At 42.8% G+C, this 14739-nt stretch overlaps 1 pseudogene; it reads right to left on the reverse strand.

Moving 5' to 3' along the window:
• Positions 1-7593, reverse strand: part of LOC142180695 (uncharacterized) — a 77464-nt pseudogene extending 69871 nt beyond the window's left edge.
• Positions 7594-14739: the final 7146 nt, after the last annotated feature.

Raw genomic sequence — 14739 nt, forward strand, 5'->3', positions numbered from 1 at the left:
GAGTTGATCTGGACCGTTGATCAAGTGAGATCAATGACCCAGATTGAGAGTAATGAAACAACGTCGTTTGGATTAGTTGCAGGTGGACTGGATTTGGGGCGGGTATGGGCTGGTTTTTTGGACGTGTTTGGGGTGTATTTTGTTTAGGCTTTGAAGCTTTTCGGCCCAAATCCGGGTCTTCTAATTTTTCCTTTCTTTTAATTTTCTTCTTTTAATTAATAATTAACAAAAATTCTAAAAAAAATTGTAAAACCAAAATTAAACACAAAATATTAATTAACTCTTAACAACAATTAGCACACAAGTTAAAATATTTAATTAAAATAAAATCATACGATGGCACACTTTAAATGACATAAAATAGACTAAATGCATATTTTTGTGATTTTCTTCTTTTAAAACCAAATTATGGTTCGATTAGTTCCTAAATGCACAATCAAATCCTAAATATGCATGCAACATATTTTTGTTTTTGTATTTTAATTAATTAAAACAGGATAAACATTCACAGATAAAAACACAAATAATTATCCAAAAATGCTACGCAAATTCTAAAAATTGTACACCAAGGAAATTTGTTTTAATTTTCGATTTCTTTTGGAGTAGTTTTTCGTGAAACAAAAATCACGTGCTCACAGCTGCCTCTCTTTGTCCGAAAACACAAAGAGTTTTCGTGCAAAGATAAAGTGAGCGGATTCGAGCGATTTTTTCCCGTTGGAATACTCCGTGTGAAGCATTATTTTGAAAAGGTTTAACCCAACCTTTGCTTCAAAGGTTTCCTACATATCCCTGGCTAAAAGGAAATCAGGTTAATGTAGTTCGGGAAGTTTTGGTAGCTGGGACTACCATGGGATTGCAATTTTGGTGTTACTGTTGCTGCATATTGTTACTACTGCTTACCGATCTCCTTGTTACATTGTGCTCAAAAGAAAACAAGAGGCTAGACTAAATTAGGAATTACAAAATCTTATCTATCTTCCACTCGCTCTGGTTGCCTTGCTTTGTTGTCGGCTTGTGTTTCCTCTGGTGCTTTTTCTTCCGAACACTGCTGGGGATGACATCGGCCTTTTGCTTTCCTGAACACAAGTTTTATCATTTCGTTCTGTCTGCTGGGGACACTGCTTCCTACATTAAAGCTTGTTATGCTGGGGATTTTTGTTGTAACCCTCCGCATTACTGACTTCTGATTTGATCTTGAAATGTATTCCTCTGTTCTGCAGGCGGGCCCTTGACTCCAACTTGACTTTTGAAAGATGACACAACCTCCATTCTCTAGGCGGGCTCCTGACTTCAACAATAATTAAAAAATATAACAACCTCCATTCTACAGGCGGGGTCTTGACTTCTTCAACAACTTAAAAATATAACAACCTCTGTTCTACAGGGGGGCTCCTGACTTCTCAAACATCAACTTTAAAATAAACACCCCCATTCTCCAGGCGATCTCCTGACTTCTTCGACTTAAAATTATAACAACCTCCGTTCTACAGGCGGGCTCCTGACGTTTTCAACTTAAAATTTTAACAACCTCCATTCTCGAGGCGGACTCCTGACTTCTTCAACAATTTAAAATTTACAACCTCCATTCTACAAGGGGGCTCCTGACTTCTTCAACAATATAACAACCTCCGTTCTACAGGCGGACTCCTGACTCCAATTTAAAATTAACAACCTCCATTCTCCAGGCGGGCTCCTGACTTCAACTATTTCTTAAAATGTAACACCTCCATTATCCAGGCAGGCTCCTGACTTCAACAACAATTTAAAATTTACAACCTCCATTCTACAGGCGGGCTCCTGACTTCTTCAACAACTTAAAATATAACAACCTCCATTCTACAGGCGGGCTCCTGACTCCAACTTAAAATTTAACAACCTCCGTTCTACAGGCGGGCTCCTGACTCCAACTTAAAATTTAACAACCTCCATTCTCCAGGCGGGCTCCTGACTTCTTCAACAATTTAAAATTTACAACCTCTATTCTACAGGCGGGCTCCTGACTTCTTCAACAATATAACAACCTCCGTTCTACAGGAGGGCTCCTGACTCCAACTTAAAATTAACAACCTCCATTCTCCAGGCGGGCTCCTGACTTCAACTATTTCTTAAAATGTAACACCTCCATTATCCAGGCAGGCTCCTGACTTCAACAACAATTTAAAATTTACAACCTCCATTCTACAGGCGGGCTCCTGACTTCTTCAACAACTTAAAATATAACAACCTCCGTTCTACAGGCGGGCTCTTTACTCCAACTTAAAATTTAACAACCTCCGTTCTACAGGCGGGCTCCTGACTCCAACTTAAAATTTAACAACCTCCATTCTCCAGGTGGGCTCCTGACTTCAATTATTTCTTAAAATGTAACACCTCCATTATCCAGGCGGGCTCCTGACTTCTTCGACTTAAAATTTACAACCTCCATTCTACAGGCAGGCTCCTGACTTCTTCAACAATATAACAACCTCTGTTCTACAGGCGGTATCCTGACAACAACTTAAAATTAACAACCTCCATTCTCCAGGCGGGCTCCTGACTTCAACAACAATTTAAAATTTACAACCTCCATTCTACATGCGGGCTCCTGACTTCTTCAACAACTTAAAATATAACAACCTCCGTTCTACAAGCGGGCTCCTGACTCCAACTTAAATCATCTTCTTTCAAATGCTTCCCTCAAAACTGGTGTTTTATTCCTCTGAAAACTGCTGGGGATAACACCGATATTCTATTCACAAATATGTTATTTTCCTTCTTCAAGGATTACTTCCTTTAAAGCTGGTGCTTTCACTTCCCTGAAAACTGCAGGGAATAACACTGTTGGGGAATTATCCTCCTCCTTTAAAAATGGTGGGGATGACGCTGATTCAAAGGCCACTACTTTTAAAACTTTGGGTTATATTGCTTCTTCCAAGATTGCTTTTCTTTAAAACTTGTATCTCCCTTCTCGTATACTGCTGGGGATTTTACTTCCTTCGAAACTTGTGTTATCTTCCTCTTCCTCAAGCGGCTATCTTATTTCAAGAAAATTTTTGTAATGAGAGAAAATTTTCTGCCCCAGTTTGACAATCTTCTTTGTGGCCATGTCTTCCTGCTGTCAATAATATTTCCTTGCCCTGCTTTAAATCAAAGAAAAATTTGTTAGTTTAAAACGTGGCGAGTGGTCGTGCCACTTCTGCTTGGGATGGTTATTCCCTTTTCTTTTCCCTGCTTTGCTATAAAACTTGTTGGGGATGATATTCCTGCTAGGGATGGTTTTTCTTTTCTCTTCCTTCCCCGCTCTGTGTTGTCCGACCATTGTAGAACTTGGTCGAGAATCTGTCGGAGTTGTTCCTGTATCTCGCAAATCTGCTGGGGATCCTCTTAGAATTTGATCCATAACTTTTCAACTATTGTTCTTTTTCTCCGACTTCCCCTGGAAATTTGGTCCTCTTGGGATCTAGACCCATTCACCATTTGGTCTTGCGACAAACTTCTTTTCGCTTTGTCGCCTTATCTTTGGCTTGTCCTATTCACATTTTGCTTTGCCCCATTTTGGCCACTGGTAGTAAGCTCTGAAAAGCTTTTCCAAAAACAAATTTGTGGGGAGGTAAAGTCTTTTAAACCATGAATCTTGCTAAAGTGATAATTTCAAAAGATAGAAAAAGAAGAAGTCTTTCTGAACAAATGCTGGGAAAAAGGAAAGAAAAGAACTTATCTGAATGATATAACCAATCCCAACGATCATGTCGTGCATTCCGGATTGATCAATCCAGTCTATTCGTATCAATCAATCTTTCGGATGGGCTCATCTTGGTGGGGATAAATAAAAACTCAACTCTTTGCCAAATGTGGACCCTTTCCGCCAATCTTGCCTTGTCGCCTCATAGTGCCCTTCGAGGGGTTTTCACTAATAAGACTCTCTCATTTCTCTCAACTCCCGTCGCCTCATGGTGCCTATGAAGGTTTTCACCGATAAGACTCTCTCATTTTATTTTATTTTTCAGCTGGGGATTGGAGTGCTGTCGATATGACTATCTTTGTTGGGGATTCTTTCGGCTATCAATTCATTTCCAGCTTATGATCTTCTTCTTTACTGGGGATCAGAGTGTTATTCCCCACTTCCATTTGCATTGACTTGGCACTTCTCAGATACTGATCGGGAGGTCTTTTTTTGGACATCAATATGGGTTTTTGTGTATAGTTAAAAAGGAAAAGGGGTATCAAAAGTTCAAAATAATTTTGATGGGTAAAACAGTACAACTTTTGGAATCAAACTTTCTTACCAAAATTACAAACGCAAACTTTTGTCCCAGTTTTTCTTGCTTGGGGATTTTTATTTTGTTACACTATGTTACATTATGCACACTATGTTACACTATGACCGAGCCGTGAGGTGCCTACGTATCCTTCTTTGAGGAATCAGGTCAAACGTAGTTCCCAATTCCTTTATTTTCTTGTGATTTTCTTTTGCCTTTATTATCATTGTTTTTCTCTTTTTTTTTCTTTCATTTTAATTACTGATTCCAAAAGAGGGATATGAAAGAATAAATAAGGCTCAAAAGGGGAAGCAAAGGTTAAAGTGTTTGGATAGAAGAAAGAATTGCCTCCGTCATTTCATTCTCCGATAAATGCCAACTACAAACAAACAACAATTACAATCAAAAGAAATCATACATAATATCTCTTAACTGCATCAGAATTGATAGCCATGTCGACGTATTTCCCTTCGATATCTGTTAAACATAAAGTGCCATTGGACAACACTCTGGTTATAATGAATGATCCTTGCCAATTCGGGGCGAACTTGCCTTTTGCTTCGGCCTGATGTGGCAGGATCTGTTTCAACACCTGCTGCCCCACCTCAAATTTTCTAGGGTGCACCTTCTTGTTGTAGGCTCTCGTCATTCTCTTTTGATATAACTGGCCATGACACACAGCTGCCAATCTCTTTTCATCAATCAAGTTCAACTGCTCCAAACGGGTTTTGACCCACTCGTCATCATCAATCTCAGCCTCAGCGACAATCCGAAGGGATGGAATTTCAACTTCCGCCGGTATTACTGCTTCAGTTCTATATACCAACAAATAAGGAGTTGCCCTTACCGAAGTACGGACAGTGGTGCGATAACCCAACAATGCAAACGGTAATTTTTCATGCCATTGCCTAGAACCTTCTACCATTTTCCGAAGTATCTTCTTTATATTTTTGTTGGCCACTTCAACTGCTCCATTCGCCTTGGGACGATATGGGGTGGAATTGCGGTGTGCAATCTTAAACTGTTGACATACCTCTTTCATCAAATTGCTGTTAAGATTAGCACCATTATCCGTGATGATCACTTTTGGGACCCCAAATCTACAAATGATATGGGAGTGAACAAAATCCACCACTGCCTTCTTGGTTACTGACTTGAAAGTTTTAGCTTCAACCCACTTAGTGAAATAGTCGATGGTCACCAAAATGAACCTATGACCGTTGGTAGCTGTCGGCTCAATAGGTCCAATGACATTCATGCCCTAGGGAACAAATGACCATGGCGCTGACATTGTATGCAATTCTGTCGGCGGAGAATGAATCAAATCTCTGTGTATCTGACATTGATGACATTTCTACACGAAATTGATACAATCACGCTCCATAGTGAGCCAATAGTACCCTGCTCGAAGAATTTTCTTCGCCAATACATATCTGCTCATATGTGGCCCACAAACTCCAGCATGTACCTCTATCATAACCGTCGTGGCTTGACTGGCATCTATACATTTCAGCAATCCCAAATCTGGGGTTCTTTTGTACAACACTCCTCCACTGAGGAAGAATCCACTTGCCAATCTCCGAATGGATCTTTTTTTATCTCCGGTGGCCTGCTCCGGGTATATCCCCATCCTAAGGTACTCCTTGACATCATAAAACCATGGCTCGCCATCCATTTCTTCCTCTATCATGTTGCAATAAGAATGCTGATCATGAACTTGGATACACAACGGGTCAACATGAATTTTGTCTGGGTGGTGTAACATCGATGCTAAAGTGGCCAAAGCATCAGCAACCTCATTATGAACTCTTGGGATGTGTCTGAACTCCACTGATCGGAATCGATTTCTCAGATCGTGCAAACATTGTCGATATGGTATGAGCTTCAAATCCCATGTTTCCCATTCACCCTGAATCTGATGCACCAGGAGGTCCGAGTCTCCCAAGACCAAGATGTCCTGGACATCCATGTTTGCAGCTAGTCGCAGACCCAAAATGCATGCCTCATACTCAGCCATGTTGTTGGTATAATAGAAACGCAGCTGGGCCGTAACAGGATAATGACGTCCTATTTCAGAAATAAGTACCGCTCCTATTCCAACTCCCTTCGCATTTGCGGCTCCATAAAAGAAGAGCTTTCAACCTGGTTCCTCAGGTAATTCCAACTCATCTATATGCATCACTTCTTCGTCAGGAAAATACGTCCTCAACGACTCGTATTATTCATCAACAGGATTCTCTGCCAAGTGATCGGCCAGTGCTTGGGCTTTCATGGCCGTCCTCATTACATAGACGATGTCAAACTCCATGAGTAATATTTGCCATTTCGCTAACCTCCCTGTGGGCATAGGCTTCTGGAAAATATACTTTAGTGGATCCAAGCGTGAAATGAGATTAGTAGTATATGATGACAGATAATGCTTCAATTTTTGGGCCACCCAAGTTAGGGCGCAACATGTCTTCTCGAGTTGAGTGTACTTAACCTCATATACTGTAACCTTCTTGCTGAGATAATAGATGGCTTGCTCCTTCCTTCCTGTAATGTCGTGTTGCCCCAACACGCAGCCAAACGAATTCTCCAGGACCGTTAGATAAAGAATTAACGGTCTCCCCGGCTCAAGTGGAACCAACACAGGTGGATTTGATAAATATCCTTTGATCTGGTCAAATGCCTCCTGACATTCTGCTGTCCATTCTATCGCAGCATCTTTCTTCAGTAGCCGAAAAATGGGTTCACAAGTTGCTGTGAGTTGAGCAATAAATATGCTGATGTAATTCAACCTTCCCAACAGACTTATTACTTCTGTCTTGTTCTTCGGCGGTGGCAAATCTTGGATAGATTTGATCTTCGACGGGTCCAGTTCAATACCTCGCCGACTGACGATGAATCCCAACAACTTTCCAGATGGAACTCCAAATGAACATTTGGCCGGGTTGAGCTTAATATCGTACCTTCGAAGTCTTTGGAAAAACTTCCTTAGGTCTGCTACGTGGTTTTCCTGATGCGCTGATTTTATGATCACATCGTTCACGTACACCACAATTTCTTTATGTATCATGTCATGAAACACAATAGTCATTGCTCTCATGTACGTTGCCCCAGCATTCTTCAAACCAAATGGCCTTACCCGGTAGCAATAAGTCCCCCACGGCGTAATGAATGCCGTCTTTTCTGCATCTTCTTCATCCATTAGAATCTGATGATATCCAGCATAGCAATCTACAAAAGATCCGATCTCACGTCCGGCACAATTGTCGATCAAGATATGGATGTTGGGTAAAGGAAAATTGTCCTTTGGGATTGCCCTGTTCAGATTGCGGTAATCGACACATACCCTGATCTTCCCATCTTTCATCGGCACCGGCACCACATTAGCCAACCAATCAGGATATCGAGTGACATGAATAACCTTTGCTTGCAGCTGCGTGGTTACTTCCTCTTTAATCTTCACACTCATATCCATCTTGAACTTCCTCAATTTCTGCTTGATGGGAGGGCATGCCGGGTCAGTGGGCAATTTATGAACCACTAAATCGTGCTTAACCCCAGCATGTCATCATATGACTATGCAAAAACATCTTTGAACTCAATAAGTGTTTTGATTAGTTCTTCCCTGATATTTGGTGCAATGTGGATGCTTATTTTAGTTTCCCTGATATCGTCTGCATCCCCAAAATTGATGGTTTCTGTGTCATTTAAGTTGGGCTTGGATTTATCTTCAAACTGGCTTAACTCTCTGTTTATCTCTTCGAAGGCTTCGTCCTCATCGTATTCCGATTCATTATCATAATCGACCTCTTGTATAGTTAGTTCGAAATCAGATTGATCTTTTAGACTAGGTTGAAGATCCGTTGTGCATGCCATGTCATTAAGACCAGTATAAAGAGAACTGTTCAGAAAAAGAAAAGAAGAAAACAAAATTAAAAATAAAAAATAAAATAAGGAATGAAGAAGAAACTTTTTTATTTTATTGAATTATGGGATAACAAGGTTTCACACTTTGATGAACGCAATAAAAATAAAAAAGAATCTGGATTACAACCCTGGAATAATCCAGAAAACAAGAAGGAAAATCAGAGCCAACTACTAGGACTCCCTCCGAGTAGGAAGAGGAGTGGCTGTCCAATTGTTGACATTAGCCCTAGGCCCCACAAACTGTATGTCTGCCTTACTGGAACCTTCTCCAGCTTCTATCATGTTGACATCGACGAACAGCCTTTCAAAGCCTTCATTCAAATCTCCATCTGGCCCGATCCGTGGTCCGAGAACCTTCGGTACCGACAACTCTCTGATACCTGCTCCGACAAATGATCTGATTAGGCGCGAGATTGGCATAGGAAGGACCCAGACTCTTTTTTTCAACTTGCGGGCCCGCTTTACATCCGCTGCGGTAGGCTTGAATCCTAACCCAAAAGTATCCAGGTTCTTGGACAAGGAAACTAGCTGGACAATACCCTGCAGATCAACCCCCAAACCTTTCCCTGGTACAAATCCACTGTTTAACATTTCCGAGGCTATCATGAAGGTCGCAACCGCGATTCTGGGAAGTGGAAGGCCCCCACCCTCAGGAATTATGTCTACTGAGACTGTGTCAAAAACCTGATAAACCCATGGGCCCTTGTCATCGTCGGTTTCTATGAAGGGCACAATGGCATCACTAACAGCATGTGTACCATCATCCCCGTGTACCACGATCTCTTGTCTATCCCATTCAAATTTGACCATCTGATGCAGTGTAGAAGGCACTGCTTTGGATGCGTGGATCCAGGGTCATCCCAATAGAAGATTATACGACACCGCCACATCTATCACTTGAAATTCCATGGTGAACTCGACCAGACCAATGGTCAATTCCAGTATGATATCACCCACTGTGTCAGTACCTCCCCCATCAAAACCTCGGATGCAGACGATGTTCTTGTGAATCCTATCATCATCCACCTTCAGTTTGTTCAAAGTGGCCAAAGGACAGATATTGGCACTTGACCCATTGTCAATCAGTACTCGAGTGACCACCGAGTCTTCGCATTTCACCATCAGGTAGAGTGCCCTGTTGTGTTCTGTACCTTCTACCGGTAACTCATCGTCAGAGAATGTCACTCGGTTTACCTCGAAGATTTTGTGCTATTTTCTCCAAATGGTTCACGGAGAGCTTGTCTGGAACATGGGCTTCGTTCTGAATCTTCATTAATGCCCGGCAATGATCACTTGAATGGATCAACAAAGATAGCAACGAAATCTGGGCCGGGGTCTACCTCAACTGCTCTAAAATGGAGTAGTCCTGTGCCTTCATCTTCTTCAAAAACTCCTCTGCTTCTTCCTCCGTCACTGGCTTCTTTATTGTTACAGGATTGGCCCTTCTCAATTCTGCGGGAACAAAACACCTTCCCGAACGAGTCAACCCCTAGGCCTTGCATACTTCTTCCACAACCTCCTTCCCCTTATGCATCACTGTCACTTGACTGTAGCTCCATGGCACAACTTTCTCACTTGTTATCGGCAACTGTATTACTGGCCTGATAACAACTGGTTCTACGCGGGCCGCCTTCACTACCAATACTGGTGTGCTTGATACTCCCTACAGCACTACCCTGACTGACTCTGGCTTCTTTACAGCAACAGACGAATCTTTCCCCACTACCACAAATGGCTTGTCATCTACCTTTCCCAACTGTACCACTGCCCTTCCACTAGTCGACTTTTCGTTTGTACTGGCACGAATCATCATTACCGTTTGTGAGGGTTTCTTGGGCTCTCCCCCTTCGTACATTAGTTCGATCATGTGAGCCTCGTGGTGCACCGGCAACGGGTTCTCATTGATGTTGGGTGCCTCTGGTTCCTGAACCTCGATCCTATTTGTGTCAATATGATCTTGTACGACAGTCTTCAACTTCCAACACTTCTCAGTATCATGGCCGGGGGACCCCGAACAATATTCACAGCTTACTGAGTGGTTCAGATTTTTGGGAAGGGGATTTGGCAATTTGGGTTCAACAGGACTTAATAGGCCTAACTGCCTCAACTTGTGGAACAGAGTAGTATAGGTTTCTCCCAACGGAGTGAATGTTCTCGACCTCTGCACCCTTTCGTTTCTGAAAGTCTGATTCCCACGGAAGCTTGGCCCTGAAGGATTCCTATAGGCCCTTGGTGGTGGATATGTGTTTGTGGAGGTGGATATGTGTTTTGTGGAGGTGGATATGTATGTTGGGGAGGTGGATATGTATGTTGGGGAGCCGGCGCACACCATTGCGGGCGAGCCGGAGGCTGGGTGTATGTTTGGGCGTGATGGACGGAGAAATATGGCTTTTGTGGTGGATAATAAAGTTGTGGAGGGTTGTATGGAGTGTGTGAATAGTTTGGGTAATGGGGTCTGGGTTGGTAGCGAGGGGAAGGACCTCTTGATCTGGACCAAGTACCTGTTTCGACTGTTGCGACCTCCTCTCTCTTCTTTTTCCCGAGCGCACCTCCCGTGCCGCTTTGGATAGCCTGAGTTGTAGACTTGATTGCTGAATAACTCATTATCTTGTTGGACCTGAGTCCTTCTTCAACCATACCGCCCATTTTTACTACTTCATTGAAAGATTTACCAACTGATGTCACCAGGTGACCAAAGTAAGTTTGCTCCAACATTTGTAAGAAGTAGTCCACCATTTCACCTTCCCTCATTGGTGGATCGACTCTTGCTGCTTGTTCTCTCCAACATAATCTGAATTCCCTGAAGCTCTCTCCAGGCTTTTTCTCAAGTTTTAATAGTGTGAGACGGTCGGGGACGATCTCAAGGTTATACTGGAAATGACCTGCAAATGCTTGTGCTAGATCATCCCAGGTATACCACCTTCTAGGATCCTGCCTCGTGTACCATTCTAATGCGAACCCGCTTAAACTTTGACCGAAATAAGCTATCAGCAGCTCATCCTTTCCACCTGCCCCTCTCATCTTACTACAGAAACCTCGTAGATGCGCCATGGGATCCTCATGTCCCTTATATAGATTAAACTTTGGCATCTTAAAACCTGTCGGCAATTGAACATTGGGGAAAGGACACAAATCTTTATAGGACACTGACTTGGCTGCCCAATCCATGCATATTCCTGAAGGATTGCTCCAGGCTTTTCACTTTACGGAGCACTTCATCCTGCTCCGGATTCTTAGTTGGCCTCTCAGTTTCTGTCGGGAGCTGAAGGTGGGGGGTGTAAGTGTATGGCTCGGGTGCTTTGAAGGTGAGTTCAGGAGGATAGTATTGGTTGTCGTGAACCTGAAACACTGGTTCATCGGATGATTTTTGCAATGTGGCGGGTGGAGGTGCCACGAAAACAGGAACAACTGGTGGATGAGGGTTTTGTTTGGGTGGTGAAGCTTGGGGATTATAGGAAGTTTCCCCTTGATAGTATTGGGCAATGAGGAAGCTCGTTGATGGACCAGTGGAAGGGTATTCCGGAGTCCGAGCTGGTGAAAGGGTAGGAGTAGGGGAAAGTATTGGTGATGTTTGTCCCTTAGCCCAGGCTAGGTGCATCCCAGCTATCTCTTGTCTCAACCTGTCTACTTCCTCCTTCATCATTTGTATCTCTGTCTTTTCCTCCTCAACACTTTTGTCCGAACCAGACATACTTTCCGGAATGGGCCCTTTAGATCTTGTGTGGTAATGGTAATCTGCCAGAACGTTCTAACGAGCTAACTGTTTTGAAATCTCTTTCTATAATATAAACAACAAAATTGTTAGAGTTTAACACATATTGCAATTTCACATTGGGGAATGCAATGTTCCTAGGCAGTTTAACCATTTCTAACATGTCTTTGCTTTGACTGCATGCGTCATTCCGGCTAATGCCCTTTCTTTTATTCACTTTGCCTTTTTTTTATGATGGTCGAATCTTATGTGGATTGCCTACGTATCATGTCCCCGCATGAATCAGACCGGGCGTAGTTCTGCCACAAGTAAAAATAAGGACACAATTTTTATTTTTTTATTTTTGGATTTTTTTTTTCATTTTATTACCAAAATATGCTATTACAAGCTACCCATTTGAAAAAAAAGACAAACAAAATACAGACTCCACATTATTAACATTGTTTGATATGAAAAGAGAACAGAAGGGTAGACAATAGACTCTTAAAAACAACAAGTGCAGACTTGAACTAGGGATACATTAAGGCCTTGAATTTTGGTGCCCGCAAGGCATCGTTCGTCCTTTCCGCGGGCTTTGGTGCAAGGACTCTTTGCAAGCTTTTTAATTCCTCCATGATCCGGTGGACATAACCCATGACTGAGGCAAAAAGGGTATCACCGGGCATTTCCTCACAGGTTAGGCACCTCGTGGTGATGTAGTGCCCAATCCCATCGATCCTACCCCTGATTCTATCCCTTTCCATACACAACTGTTCTATTCGTTGATTCTTTAATCCCAATACTTGAGCGTTGTCAACGAGCCGATCTTGGAACCTCTCCATTTGTTCTTCCATTCGGGATATTAAATCATAACAGTGCTCCCTGTCCGTTCTAACATCTCGGGCTTATTTAAAGACCCGATCTCTGAGAGTGGAATTTGTTTCTCTTAATATTTTAATTCTCCCTTCATAATCCCTTCTCACTTGCCATAGGTGCTTTTACCGCGTTGCTGCACCTTTTGCCCATCTGGCCCGCATTCTTGCTATGCTAGCCTCGGATCTTTCCAAGTCCTTTCGGCTTTCAATGACCTGATTCCTTAACCCTACTATCAGCCTTTTATCGGACCGGCTTCTCCTTTGGTAGTCGGCATCCATTATGACTTGTCGGTTTTGAGCTCTAAGGGAGTCGTTTTCTTGGGCTGATTTCTTTCTGTCCCCTTCATCGGTTGCGGTCTGAATTTCTCTTTCAAACTGAAGATCTGTGACCTGCTACTTCAACTTGCCTATTGTGGCCCTGTATTCTTCTTCTTTCGCCAACCAGTCCCAATGCTCTTGTGAGGACTTGGCAAACTCTTAAAGGTGAGGTCTTTTAGCCGGCCTTCCAAACGACACTTCCCCTTTGTTCCAAGCCTGATATCCAGGTGAAACTTCCCCTCTTTCTCGATTCAGTACACAAGTATTTGTCTTCAAGTATTGACATTGGCTCCAAATCTTGCTGACCCTTGCTTCAGGAAACTGGCCATCGGAACTGATCTCAGTCACTTGGGTGCTCATGTCCTCATCTTTCGGCACTATCTGACACCTCCCAAGTTGCCTCAAAATTCGATACGGCGCATAAGGTTGAATGCTCTTAAGCCCTATCAAGAGAAAATGGGGCCTAGCTGCTGGCATATATATGACTTCGTCGATCGGTAACCATCCCAGTGTCCACTGTATTTGACTGGCGTTGAGGGTCCGAAAGTATGAGGTCCATGCTAAGACTCCTTCAGGTAAGCGGACCTCATTAATTCTGGTGTAGAACTCCTCTATGCAGGTTTTCTCAGAAGATCCATGGCTAAGGAACTGGGCTCGGTGACATAGGTGTTCGGTCATTCACATTTGCAATAACAAGTTACACCCTTCGAAAAAGTTCCCTTCGGCTTTTCAGGCCATGAGAGCTCGGAAGATATCAAATACAATCATGGGCGCAAGCGTGCTGTCATCTTGAGTGAGCAAAGTACTGACGACCCCAGCTACCTTTATGTCAATATTACCGTCTTTTCTTGGGAACACTAAAAGCCTTAAGAAGGTTATCATGAAAGCAACTCGTCTATGTTCATCCCACTTTCGACGGTTACTTTTGCTGCACAACTTGTTTTCTGGCTTGTTGAATCCTCTTACGTGGCCGTATCTTTGGTATATGAAGCTCATAGTGCAAAAACCTTTCGCAAAGTCTGGGTTATGGATCGTTCTGACTATCTTTAATGAGTCCAAAAACCGGTGCACCGCTACGGCTCTTGGAACAACCATGTATTTATGTCTTAACGGAACCTCAGCACTACCGATGTACCCGGCTATTTCCTCTAAATTCGGGGTGAGTTCAAAGTCCGAGAAGTGGAAGACATTGTGCGCCGGGTCCCAGTAAGTGACCAGTGCCCTTATAATATCCCCTCGAGGCCTGATACCCAACAAACCCGTGAGACCTTTCAGATGTTTCTTGACTTTGTCTCGCCCTTCTTTGCCTAAATCATTCCACCATAGCCGCAACTGGAGGGGGATTTTATTCATGATTGAAAAAGGTTCATTTTGAGTCGTGCTCATCCTGCACATTTATTAATGTGATTAAACAAAAGAAAATTTGTTTGACTCAAAACGATTTGATTATTTTTCATAAAAGAAAGACCCGATTTTCCGAACACGACCTTTCAGCACTTCAGGGACGAAGATTTTAAGGTTGTGTGAGTCAACCGATCAAAAATCCAAAAAAATGACAGAAGTGGCCGTTTATGCAAAGTCAGCCTTCCGGTGTCCCTTTTGGGGACATTTGGCTATTTCTGACAAAAACGGCATCGCCCAAAAAATTAAAATTTGACATTTTTTGTCTATTTTTACAAAATGGGAGGTTGGACCCGACGAG

This window comes from Nicotiana tabacum, chromosome 5 (genome assembly GCF_000715075.1).
Source record: "Nicotiana tabacum cultivar K326 chromosome 5, ASM71507v2, whole genome shotgun sequence".
Classification (NCBI taxonomy): domain Eukaryota; kingdom Viridiplantae; phylum Streptophyta; class Magnoliopsida; order Solanales; family Solanaceae; genus Nicotiana; species Nicotiana tabacum.